Below are 14,359 nucleotides of genomic sequence, written 5' to 3' on the forward strand. Positions count from 1 at the left end.
CAGGGGAGGGATGGTCCTACAAGCCTATAAATGAGATCAAGTCCTAGCCCACTTCCTCAGGGTACACTCAAGAGTGTACACAGTTTCTAGATCATAAAGTTGCCTCTCAGCACTTACCCCAAGGAAGGAGAGCACTTCAGAGGAAGGACCCAAAACACAATCATGGCTTAAATTGTGTCATGATCTACCATCTCCTTCATGATACTGGCTTCTGGGAGACCCATCCTTTAACACCCAGCTCCCCATCTTTGGGATACAGGGATCAGTGCTAGAGAGTCTGAGGATCTGCACAAGCACACTGTAAGCCTGAGAGGCATATTTAATGGTCTGGCAGGTCAAGCTACAGTCATAATCACTGGGCTAAGCTCATTTCATTAGCAATAGAGGGAAATAAGTCTTACTTGGCAAAAAAATTCCAACATGTACTCTAAATCAACAAGTGAGTCAGAACCAGAATAAAAAGATGATTAATAAGATTTCTCTTCTAACCCCATACATAGTGGCCTCTGCTACAATACATATACCAGGCAAACAGTCTCTGGGAACCCCTTCTCCTTAGAGACAAATAAATTTTGAGTCAAAAGAAATTAGCTTAGGGCACAAATTTAGCAACAATCTCCAAAGAAACAAACCAAAGAGAAATTAGTAATTTTTTGAAGGATTTGTCCCTCTGTTTCAAAGCAAAAAAAAAAAAAAAAAAAAAAAAAAAAAAAAAAAAAAAAAAAAAAAAGTTTTAATATCAATTTTCAGCCAATATTGTTAGTACATACTGCTAACAATAAACATTTGTGTCACTCAAAAAAAAAAATCCACAAAATCATTGCAGACAATCAGTGGGTTAGAGCCTTGGGGGATTTAAAAGCCATAGAGGGGAACTCATTTATCAAAATTCATAAAGAAGTAAGTGTGCTGTAAGAGTTTTTAGGGGAGGTACAACACATTCTGCACACACTCAAGAGTGCGAGTGTGGCACAGCCAGCTGGGTTTTTAAATGCCTACCATTGTGGCGTGCTCCATCCATCAGTCAGTCAGCTCCCAGATAAAGTTTCTTGCAGCATTCATTTCTGGGCCTTAATTCTCTTAAGAACCAATGAACTGTCGATTATGGGGGTGCCTCATACTGTCAGAGGGTTTCTTTTGCCCTTGTTACATGGCTTAGATGTTGGTGGGAAATAAGCAGATAGAGCAAACTGAGGAAATATCTAAAGACCGTGAAAGGGTGTACTTTCAACACAGACTCCTACATGGCCCTTTTGCAGAACTTGCAGACGTTTATTTGCATTTGGCAAGTGGGTGAATGAACAGCCAGATGACATTTTATGCAGGCATTTGCCATTATTTCTTTGTTGTATGCAGAGGTTGCACAACCATGCAATTTTCCACACACAAAATGGATGCAATTGTAAATTTTTCAGGTGCACTTAAAAATGCTGTTAAAAACCTCCATATGACTCTTTCAACATGGAATTCACTGTTCTCACTTCCACTTCTTCCTTACCTCAAATCTTTAGCCAGAAACATTAAAAATACACAGAGCTCATAGAGAAGCAGCAGTCTCAGCACTGAATCTCCATGTTTTTCTGTGTTTGAATAAAACGTTTAATGTTACTTGAGCTGGCGAGAAAGGTGGGGGGTTCTGTGTGTCTTAGTAGAAATTAATGTTTTGGTTGGCTGGACAAGCTCAGGAAATTTCTGTAGTGAGCATGATGAGAGAGGATGTTTGGCAAGATGTTTTCCAACAGCTGGTGCAGGTGAAGGATTAGGGGGAAAAATGCTTAAGAGCCTTTTCCCTAAATTTTCTGCTTTGTACCCCGCTTAGATACACAATCAATTTTAAAGTCTCATACAAATCTCACTGAAATCCATTGGTCTCTTTCCACTGGCTCAATAAGACTTGAAATAAATGCTCCAAATGCTGTGTTGGTTATTAAAAACATTTTGAAATTCCTCCCTGCCCTCTTAAACACAGCTATTTTGGGAAGAAGCAGCAGATACTGGCCTCTCTATGCAGTCTGAACTCAGAGAAACCACCCAGGTGACTCTTGGCCAGGACTAAACAGTCTAAGGCTCTTTGCTAAAGAGTGCATGATGCAAAGAGGGAGCAGGATTAAAATTTAACATCATCTGTATACAGAAAGTTTCCCCATTCACTCTGCAATACAGCTCTGCAATGCCATAAGTGCATTCATTCAAGAGAATTTGGTATTTACAATTTATAGATACCTCTGAAAAGTGAACATTTACTGACTCCAGAATTGCTTTTTTTTAATTCATTATGAAGGTCAGAATTATTGTAAATCTACACAAATTAAAACAGCATTTTGGCATGGCTCTCACATTTGAAGCAAGTCAATAAAAAATTGATATATAGTATTCAGGTATCATTTAATCTTAGGAATCCATAGTGAGCACAAAGACCAAAATAAACTCTTGCAACACACGTTTATTCACATATTAAGATTCCCAGAGACTGTTCTACATTACTGACTTTCATACGCTTGGAAAATAAGAAGGCTTTTTCATATTCATGCTCAGTGAGTGAAAACACATCACTCAGGAGACCATCTGCTTCTCTCTGGAGTGTGGATCTTGACCTTAACACATTGGGCTTCATACAAACTCTGAGGGGAAGAGATGTATTTGGGTGCTTCAGCAAAATCTTAAGAGCATAGATAATACAGCCAGCATTCAGAGGATTCAATCGTAGTTCAGTTACCACAGCAGCCAAAATTATGGGGATATGATTCAAGTTTTCATCTATCTGCTGTGGTATGAATACTCTGCCACAACCCATTTGCCATTTTATCCCAATTCATTTGCACACGGCCATACCTGGATCCCCAAGAAACACATGACAGTTTTGTCACTGATTTTCCTGTGATCGTGATTTAGCCTGTAGCAAGTAAAAGAAAAATGAAAGGAAAAAAAAGAAAAAAATAAAGATTAAGAGAGGGGAGAGAAAAGGAAGAAAATAAAAGAAAATAAAACAAGAAAATAGAGGCAGCAGCAAGCCCATCTGGAGAGTGGCAAGTTGCCTGCCACCTCAGTGCCTACAGTCAGCACAGCCAGAGGAAAGGCAGGAGAGGGGATAGCTGTGGTTTGGATATCCATCACTTTCCTCCTCCTGAGGGCTTCCCAGGCTCCTGGGATTTCACAGCACCTCCTTAGGGGGCTTGTCTGGAGGGAGCCACTTTCTCTGCCATCAGTCTAAATGGAGAGGTGGAAGAGGCTGCCCCACAACTTCTGCTCTCATCTCCAAGTGGCTTCAGGATTAAGCTGAAGGTCTGGCTAGGTTGGAGTGGAGGAAGGACTGACTTTAGCACATCTTCCAGCTTGGAGAGTCAAGGTGTTTTGTAAGACAATTGAAAAAGAGCATTTTAAGAGGAGCTGGGCACAAGAGGAAGAAGCAAGTTGCCGTGACGGAGTGCTCCCATGGAGGTTTAAGGGCACAGAAACCACAGTGTACAACACAAACCCTGATAACCCATAGCAAATTAATTCCTAACTCAGGGTTCACAAGCTGAAGCTGAGCCAAAGCAGGGTTTTCCTAGATGAAGTGGCTCTGGCATGGGAGTACACACTGTAGATAGGTCAGGTAATAGCAGACATGGCAGCAGTATCTGCAGAAGCCTCCAGGAACTCAAAGTATTCAGGTAGCAGTTCCCTGCTGCCACAGCTGCCTCTGTTTGTTTACCTAAATCGGTAAAATTTCTTTGAGCAACTTGCACTTTGTCAAGGCAAAATTATTGCTCATGACTGCTGTGTCAGCATTGCTTCAGGTCTAGGCTGTCATTAGACTGTCTCAGGGCAAAGATACAATTCATCTGCTTTGAAACCACTTCTCTGAGGTCACAACAGCTTGATGTGAGCTGTGCACACAGTGCAATGCAGAAATAGAAGGGTTTCATAGGCGGGAGAACGCAGATGAGAAAAATGGTCATTTTATCCTGACGTGGGATGAGGGTCCAACCTAGTCCCAGGAGAAAAATTAGATTAATACAGCTAGTCAGTGTCAGTGAGAAAGCTGCTCATAGCAGCTACCTGCTTGTAGCAAGGAAAGAAGTAAATTAGATGTAGCAAATCCACCAGGCATTGGGGTTTGTTCCTTGTATCCATGCTCAGTTGAGCCTGGGCTCTTGCCCACAGTGTCATGAAAATGTGTAGTCCCACAGGTATTGGGGAGTGTGATCAAATCCCATACATGCATGGAATGACCACACTTTCCAAGCGGCACAAGGAAAATGGTAGCAGGAAAAGCAGCCCGCCAAAAATCTCAGAAAGGAAGTCACAGATGCAGAGAGTGAATGCCTTTTTGTATGAGCATTCACAGTGGCACATGGGGGTCTAGAGGAGAAGCAAAGAGAACCTTGAAGATACACAATGAGGACACAAAAATATCTTGCAGTCTATAAGAAACCCAAAGGGACCAAAGCATTACCCGGTAATAGGGTGAAGTACAGCTTTCTCCTGATAAGAAATCAAAGGAAAAAGATGAGCCGCAATGACAACATACAGCCTTTGGAAAATGAAAACTACAGATTGGAATATCAACCCAACAAAAAGACTGAGACTTCAGAAAACTGTTGTGAATGAGACGGGAGAGGCTAGTGTCCCACTGGGAGACCACTGGAAATACTGTTACGAAAGCTGCAAGGCAGTAGCGTAACACTTGGAAGAAATCCAGGTACAAAGAACAAGGGATGGTTTGATGAAGACCCTCAAAATTCTTGAAAACAGCATGTGGCAAGGGTCACATGCTGCTAGGTTCACAAGATGATATTTGTGGGATGAAGGAGACAGAGCGGGAGATGCTCCGAAAAGCCTCTGACCCAGGGAGAGGCAGGGAGGGTGTCAGTACTACTGACTGCTACGAGCACAGCAGCACCCGCAGCAGGCTGGGGCACCTTGCTGTCACACCCCCTCAAAGGACTGTGTCAGAGAGGAAAGATTGATGATACCTTTCTAGCCCACAGAGCAGTTCTGAGCCAATTCCCAAAGCCATCCCAGTGGTAATCAGAATAAGGCTTCAGGAAGGGTCCAGAGCCAGGCTTTAACAATGTCCGGTTCCTGCTGCATTATTAAAAACTGGGCATGTAAATTCAGTCAAAGACTTGGTGAACTAGTTTTGTTGATTGGATGGCTTGAATCAATTCCAGGCAAATGGAAGGTCTTATGCCTGATTGTGCACAGGAGGGACTGAGAAAAGTGAGAACAGGCTGGAATATCTCCTTTCAGTGTGCAGAGGCAAAGCCTGTCCATCCAGAGACAATCTTTACTGGGCAAACAGTAGCAGAGTATCCACATTAAATCAGAGGGACAAATCTTGGCAAGGTTGGTCTGCTCTCCCTCTGAAGTTATGTGGGCACATTAAGGCTTTCAGCACTTAACTTGGGAACAGAACAGAGAACAAATATCCATGGGCCACAGGGGTGTAGCCGTGGGATAGAACTGACCCAAATCTTCTTGTTATTTTTGTTGCTATTGTTTTTCTATTAGTTCCTATTACAGCATGTGAAGGGTCTGTTCTTGACCCAACAGCAAAACTGGCCTCTTTTGAAAACCCAGTCCCCCATGGGTCTCAGAACTGGAAAGTATTTGCATGGGTTAAAATTTGTCTTTTGACTTTATAAGCTTGGAAAATTTTAGAGATTAAATGAACCAGAGCTGCCGGAGTGTGGGAAGGAGAGAGGGGGAAAGAGTTAAAAAGGTTAAAAGAGAGTAGATATGAAACGAAGGAAAGTTAAATATCACAAATCACATTTGATAAAATGCAGAAAGTATTCTTGTTTGGTTTCTGATTTCATTTCCCATTTGAAGGTGAACTTGCAGGAGGTAGGTCGGAGTGTGCAAAGGAATGTAAGAAAGAAATACCCTTCAGATTATAAATACTGGCATAATCAGTCATTAGCCATAGTGAGGTGCTCTCACTGCCTAGTGTACAAATTAATTCAGAATAGATTTTGAACTTGAAAAGCAGGATCTAAAATGAGACACAAAAACATTAAAGAAAGTGACAAGAGTAAAATGATCTGCAGACAGCTCCCTGTGGCCAGACCAATAGGAACATTCAGCATAGAATTAGCTTAAAATTAGCCCTGGTTTTCATTCAGAGCTGGTATGGCTCAGAGTTGTTAGCCACCACGCTGTGTGTCAGCTGCTGCAGGACCTGCTGAAACCTGGCTCTAGCATTTCAGCCTTCTGGCCTGCCAAGCTTCTTTCTGCAGAACAGGGAGGTTTTGCAAGAAGTCTTTGCAAAATGTTGCAATAATAAAAGCTTTAAAAATACACAGCTGTTTTGCAAAACCCTTGTAACAAAGACTCCTTTGAGATCAGGTTCATACAGGCTCCATAGTGGATGTGCTACCATCAGTGCTCTCAAGAGAGACATTATGCAGCCTGATGTTCCCTCCATGCCTCTCTCACCCCATGGGTCCCCTGTCTGGAACCTTGTTCCTTTCAGGCAGTGCTACCTGCTCAAATCCCTGCATCAGTCCCTTTATTTGGGTGCCAGAAACTGCTTCCAGGGGTTAGGCACATTTGTCCTTTGGAGTGACCTCCTCATAGGGCTATTTGTCCTGCCTTGCTGCTGCTGTGGCTTAAACAGAGCAAGCTGGGGCATCATTTCGGGTGAAATTCAGCTGTAGCTGAACTGAGTAATACTAAGGAAAAAGGTCCATGAGATCTACAGGCACCTGAACAGCTGAGCTCCTGCTGTGTTGATTTAGCCTTCCTCCACATGTACCAACATGTTTGCATGCTGTGAGCACTGTACAAGGTGCTGCTCTTCCTGAAACCTACCTGTTGGTGGTTGGCATCTAGCTGGACTCCTCAATCATTGTTACTGAAAAGTGTTTAGTGGAATCCATTTTCCAAAGTGAATAGTTTATTGGGACTTGAAGGGAGTTCATTGTTGCAAGTAAGGTAGTGGCTGACTCAGAAGTCTATTTAAGGTGGTTTTATTGCCACAGGGGACATGGGGATTCAGCTTTTCAGTGTTATGAGTATTTTGCTGAAGTGATCACTGGAAGAAATGACTCCTAAATTCTCATATGCTCGTATCTGTACATGAGCTATATTTTCAGTAAATTTTAAGAAAGCTGGCCAAAGCAGTACATTATGGCTTTCAGTCTCCTGGAGAAGCCAGGAGGAGCTTCCCGTCAGTTTTGAGCAGGACCTGTCTCCTCACATGCTATACTGCTTTATGTCTTTACCTTAGCATCAAAGATGAGTGAGGTGGGAACCACAAACCTGTCAGGAAGGGATAGATTGGGAGGAATCAGCTTGTCTCAGACATTCACAGGATAAAACTCTTGTTTTGCTCTTCTGTGGTTCTTCTTCAGAATCCTGAACACAAATAGGGTAAGAATAAAGTGTGGTTATATCTGGCGGAAATAAAGCCTTGTCTGGCTTACTATCCCATCTCTAAAAGTGGTTAGATGCACTTGTCGGGAGAGAGAACAGAGGAAACATTTACCATGCTTCCTCAAAATGCCCTGTCAGACTCAGCATTCTACATCCCAGGGACTCCTGGTGGCCCCCAACCAGGAGACAGAGGACATTGTTTTACCAAACCTTGTGGCTGACTTGAGGAGCTGTTGGACCAGGCTTTTGGGGTGGGTACACACTCTGTGTGACACTGAGTCACCAGTGGTAACATTTCACTCTTGGATCCTGGTTTTTTCATAGACAAAAGACTGGAAGAGGCTTAGCTTCATCTGATCCACCACACTGCTGCAGCAGGAGTATATGACCCCTGACAGATGTTATTCTCACCTGCTCTTGAGGCGAGCAGAGGGGAGAGCCACAGCCTCCCTAAGCAGACTGTGTTTCATCACTCTCAAAGTTGGGAATTTGCTTTGTAACATGGAACCTGAATATGCCTTGCTGCAAATTAAGCTAAATTCCTCTTGACCTTTTCCTGACAGCTACAGGGGACCATTTTATTCACTGGTCTCTTTGTTGCAGTCTTTGCATTCTGGAAAATATATCACATCCTCCTTTGTCTCTTCTCTTCCAGAAAAACAAACTCCATTCTCTCAACCTTTCTTTGTAGGTTATGTTTTTTAAACCTCTTGTTACTGTCTTTTGGGTTCCCATAAGGGTGTCTGCTTATTAAAATAGAAGCTTAATTTTACAAAGGTTGCTACGTTACTTGGCACAGCAGAAAATAATAACAAAGCCTATACTGCCACTAGGAAATCCAAGCTAAGTTCACAGAGTGGAGGGATAGGGTGGATCTCAAGAGATCATGCAGTCTGTTTCCTTGCACTAGGGCAAGTTCAAGTGAAACAAGAAAATCCCTTAAGATTTGTCAGGTCAATTATGACAACTTTCAGTGATGGCATGTCTCCAGTTTCCTGGCAGTCTACTCCACGGATTTTACTGTCCTTGTATGAATTTGTTATATGTTGTTACAACTGTGAGGATTAAACTTCTTAAAGAAGATTTTAAAATCACGTATGACTATTGAGCTCGAAACTAGAAAATAGTCTGAGAGAATAGAGGTATAAAAAGGGATAGATTTTACCAGCTGTGAAAATGAAGGCTTTTTTATTTTATTTTTTCCCTATTCCTGCAATCGACTGTTCATTTCTTTTACCTTTAAAGCATTCAACTATAGTAAATGCATAAAATTAAAATGAGATAGATAGGTAACATTTAAAGACCTGGCCTACAAATCCTGATGCATAACTTGCACTTAGAATTTTCCTGGCAGTACTTCAGCCACAGAATAGTCTTTTATGCTAGAGGTGGCAAAATGACAGAGTTCCCTGGCAAAGACCAAACTAATTCTCCCCATCCTTGGTTTCATTGGTTCTAGCCTGATCACACCCAAAACCAGGTGAAAAACATAAGCTCCTGTTCCTGTAATTCCCTCACCATAGATACATTGTCAGGACTGGCAGCTGTACTGAAGGTTTCCTTGGGCCTGAAGCTCATGGGAGGTTTCTGAAGGCTGCCGAGTCAGAAGACCTTTGAAGGTTCCAACAGGAGCTGGCTGGAAGTTTCATATAGGCTCAGAACATTCCCTTGAAGGCATTATTTTATACCACTGTTCTCCTTTCAAGGAACAATCCTGTGCACAAATTCATGTAAGTGGACCCTCCACCCCAAACAGGGTCTAAACTACTTCTCCATGCCCTGAATTTATGGCAGGATCTCAGGCCAGCAGATGCCACCTGTTCCAAGGTGGTCAGGGTGGCAGAGTTATCATACATGCATTGGCGCTGGGAGGTCTCCTGTAAGCAGTGCAGACCATGCATGCACGGCTGCCCTGGCTCCTGCTCAACTATTTCGTTCTTATCACTGCTCATAAACAGAAATGTTTCGCTCCACAGGGCTTCCTTGCATGAATCCTGATGTCATCTCTCTCCCCTGCATACAGGCAAAAAGTTTCTACCAGGACAATCAATGGGGGAGCATAGAAAAAGAGGAGTGATGTGTTTTTGCTTTAACCAAATGGGTCTTTCAAAAGCTGAAGCTAATGAAGATCCACTTAACAACTCTCCGTATAGCTCTGATAAGCAAAATGTTTCCAACTGGAATTTAAAAAGCTGAACATAATAATATGAAGAGGGAATAAGAGCTTCCCCTTGTCAACTGGCTACTAACAAAAGAAAAATATGAGGAGTGAATGCTTAAAAAAAAAAGACCAACAGTGCTGTAATATAATTAAAACCATTAAAAATGCTGTACTCTGGTTTTGCTCCCTGAAGCACTATGTTATTTTTCTTTTTAAAGCTGTCACCACATTTTGATACCATAAGGAATAAACTAAATCAAGACAAACCTCCATTTCAAAGCTGGAGGATTTGCTAGAAATAGCAAGTTAAACTCCAGTAACTAGCAGATGACACTGAATCAACTGCAGCCATCAACATCTCTCTTTTTATTTGTTGACAGTAGGTATTCCTCAGGTACATAAGCAGGACTGAAATGAAAGAAAGACAAATGCAGAGAAAAAGCCAAGAGAAAGCACCCACAGAAAACATGCAATTTTAGAAGCTCAGAAAGGGCCCCATTCAGCAAAATGCTGAACTAGAATGATCCACATTCTATGTGTAACTTAAGAGCATGCAACATTGTTTTTTTTTTTCATTTGGCAGCCCTTCAGACAAAGGTAAGACAACCTTCCTGTCCCTTACTATCATATTCCAAAGTTTTCCTGATGCCACGGAGATGATGTAATTCTGACACTTGAGCAGAGATTCCAGTTGCCAGTAAACTGCATGGGGCCACTCTTCTGCTAGAGACATAAAAGTATGAAACAAAGGGTTGAAGGACTGAGCCAACTCATGCATTTACCTCTTTTACTTTTCTTCTTGAGGAAAAATGCAGTCTACTAGCATTGGGAATGCACAAAGTAAGAAATGCTCACAAAAATTATTGCAATGAATGTACAATCATAAAATTTGAAGCAATAAACCATGAAGGAATAAAGAAGAAAAATGCACGAACTAAGTTCCTGGCTAGTTAAGCAGAATTGTCATCTATCATTCTTGAACCTTGTGAAAAAACATATTACTCAGGAAACTCAGTCAACCTCTACCCCACCAGCTTCTAAAAACTCAAAAAGCGAATCTAGAAAGATGAGTATATACTAAGAGCAGATTCCTCACTGAACTTGTGGCTCTACACAGTAACCCAGACAAGCAATACTGAACACCCCAGTTGTTATCTTCCCAAGGGTGAACAGGACTATTACTTGCACCCCTCTGCAGGACCTCAGGGCATTGCAGAGCTGGGAACTTGATGCATCAGATCCTTCAGAAACTCTTTTTAAGATCTAAAGATGCAATCTTTTCCTTTCTCATCCTACACCCTCAGGAAAAAGAAGATACAAAGAAATGCAAGAAATATGCTGTGAACAACCCTTTCAATGATAGGGCACATGGGACACAGTATTGACATGACTGTATGGTCACAATATATTCAGGGTATTGTTAGGGGATAGAGGAATAGTTGCAAAAATAATCTTTTCAGTGTGGCCAATTACCATAAATTGGCTACGTTTCAGCAAACTATGCTGCAGAGTTGAGTTTTGCAGAGAAGCTTTGTAAAGCTGCTGATAGTGTGGTAGAATTGCTGCTCAGGTAGAATGTAGCTCATAAAATGCTGTCTTCACAATTTCTTTATGTTATAAGCCAAAGCCAAATTGTTTACCACAATCTCTTGGTATACTGTGCCCTAATTTTACTTAGTTTGTTCCGGCAGATCATTGGTAGAAGAGACACATTGTTGATCCAAGGGCTTCATACAGATTCCAAGCTGACAATATGAAGACAAGTTTCTAAGTAATACAAATGATCCCTGGCACCAGCCTACCAGTCAAACACAACAAACACTCTCAGCTGGAGATTCACAAACCTGCCCACTGAATCCTCAGAGGGCACATTTGTTCTCTTGCTATGTCATGTTGAACCTTTCAGCTGCATTCAAGTGCTTGCACATAAGATCTGCAGAGGAAAATATCTTCCATTGCTTTTTTTTTGTTTCCTACCACCCTGTTTTCAGTGACATCTGGACCTTTCAGATGAGGACAAGAATACTTCACCAGTAGAAGAAGATTCCTTGTCTTGACATCACCAATTTTAACGGGAAAAGGCACGCAACAGGATCTGAGACCAAATCCTGAAAGTTGACTTTTCTAGCCTAGTGGTGGAGAGGAACTTCAGCCACTAGTTTTCCACAGGGATAAATCTCCAAGCAGTGGTAGGAAAGGCAGGCCCAAAGATTTGTCCCAGGGCAATAAGGTACTAAAAAGAGTTTGTGGTGAAAGAGTCTAGCAGAGCACTTTGTGTCTCTTCTGACCACGGATGAAATGATGGGGCCAGATGTGTCTCATGGGCCACCGACTAAAAAAAAACTGGTAGTGAACCTTCCTTGGACTAACATGAAAGAAGCCTAAGGTTACAGAGTACCAAAGCTGCCAATAGATGAGACTCTTTGATGTTTCTTTTGAACAAAAAATGGACAGAAACATTTTTAATTTTGCATTAGCATTTTTGTTGTGTGGGTTTTTTTCCAACTGACTCTGTGATTGTTGATATTAATTAAAGAGAATGATAGATTATTTTCTAAAGGCTATAATTTAAACCAGTAGTTGAATATAGACTAGAGTGTAACATTCTTCAGCTCAAACCACAAGGTATGCAAGCTGGGAATGAACTCTATTTCTTTCCTGTTGAAGGACAGATTAAATATTTTTTATTAATTCTAATGCTAGCAAAGAAAGTAAGTTCCCCATTCTTCCTTCAATTTCTCTCTACACTTAATTGATGTATTCTACCAAGCTGTCAAGCTGCTTTTAAAACCCATTCTTTTTCATAGAAATATTATCCTCCTTTTATTAGTTTGAGTTGATAAATGAATCAAGAGCCTTTGAGGTATTGTGTACTGTCAACAGAATATATCTTTCAGATGCATCCACTGCAACAGAGCTGAAAAAATATATATCATGAGACACTTAATAAAAAAGATACACAGATTTGTCTTTTACAAGATCATGGGACTTGAGTCTATCTCCAGGGAGGAGTTCCAACATGAGAAAGAAAATACATAGTTCAAAAGCCCATGTTTTCAATTTGCAGCCACATGGTTTAAATTATCCCTGTATTTATTAAGGGCGCTAAATGGGCAGCTTGACTTAGGGGAAAGGGTCATTCAAGTTGAGAATAGTCATGTTTAATCCCTCAGCTAGCTGCAGGTTAAATTTATTTTAAGATGCTGAATATTCTTTACATAGTGTGTGTTAAAATACCACATGAGACATAGCTGGAGGGTTTTTGCCATTTATTGTTGGTTTATTTGGGTTTTGGGGATTTTTTTACTTTTGTATAGCTGCATTGCAAACAACAATAGAAAATTGTTAAACACCTAGTGTGGAAGCACAGCATTGTCATATATTCCATACTAAACCTACTATATTGCCACCCCTTGTACTTATGTGTGTGCACAGTGTTTTGCAGTCAAAACTCATGACTTCCCTGGTACTCAATGCTGCACATTTTCATGTAATCGGAACCACAAAAAGAAGAGTACTGTAAGATGTCTTTTCCACTTTGTGCTGAGGCCTTGGGATAGTAGGTTTTTGGATATTGTGTGTACTTCCCTGTGAACTTGCTTGCTCAACATTTCAGGAGGAAAAAAAAGAAAATTAACTAAAATCCAAAAACCAGAAATTAGAGCAAAGATGATAGCATTTCCAAAAGCACAGGCAATATAAAATCTAAATATTTTAAAGATTTGAAAGATGAAAATATATAGCTAATGATTATGAAGGCAGTTTATCCTAATGTTAGTATTCTTTTATATTGGTGGTTTGCCTACAGACATGCCCTGGTGGGAATTGAACATTTCTTGCTCTATCTATCTGTTAACTCACCCAGGTAATCACCTGGATTTTGTTCATGAGAGGCAAATTGATACCTGCAAACATCCAAAAGGCCCACTGTGTTTGACACAGACCTGAGATTGTTGCTTTCGTTCTTCAGTTATGCTGAAGCTGAAGGCTGTGGAAACTGGGATGGCTTGGGTGCTCACATCCAGCTTCAGTGTCTGAATGTTTTTAATGAGAAAAAATAAAAAAAACTCAACAACCAGAACACAGAGGATTTCTGACCAAAGTCATGTCTAAAGTCACTTTTAAATTCAAATAAATATTTGTGGGAAAACTGCTTCCCCTATTCTCCTAGCGCTCATAATTTAATTATAGTGGCCGCCAGGCATCTGTAACTTTTGCGACCAGAGGATCACTCTGGGTCTCAGCGACCTTGGCTGTTGTAACAGGGTAATATTTTCACAAGGATGAAATGTTCTTGAATACATTTCTCCAATGTAAATGGTGTTTGCAGGCATTTCTCAGCAGATCTGACCTGAAGTGCAAACATAATTCTTTTGTTTCACCTAGAGGTTTATTGACAAACTCCAGAAATATCGTGTTCCTCTTCCATTTGCTGAATCTCACTCTGTGTGAGAAGACAAAGATGCTGGTATTCTTCCTTTGAGCCCTCCATCATCAGTAGGAGTCTGAGCCAAAGGTCTGAGTCTGGGAGCCTTTGAAAATCATCCAGTGGCCACACATCTAAACAAGAAGAAAAACAAGAGGCAATGAAAATTAGCAAGAGAGAAAACGGGTAAGAACTCAATACTTTGGGTTTTTTTCAAGACAGTTCAGTGTAATGTTTCACATAACATTGCTCCTAAAGTTCATTGCAAGCATTTGTCAACAAAGTTCAATGAAAAAGCTCAGGCAGGTGGGAATTAGTGTTCTAAATATGCCACTCTTTCCCTAACACTTAAAGTAATAGTTGTGAAATGCAGGGATCATCAGCTCAAGAAAGATGCAGTAACCAAAATC

The sequence above is a fragment of the Catharus ustulatus genome, chromosome 2, assembly GCF_009819885.2.
Source record: "Catharus ustulatus isolate bCatUst1 chromosome 2, bCatUst1.pri.v2, whole genome shotgun sequence".
In the NCBI taxonomy this organism is placed as follows: Eukaryota; Metazoa; Chordata; class Aves; order Passeriformes; family Turdidae; genus Catharus; species Catharus ustulatus.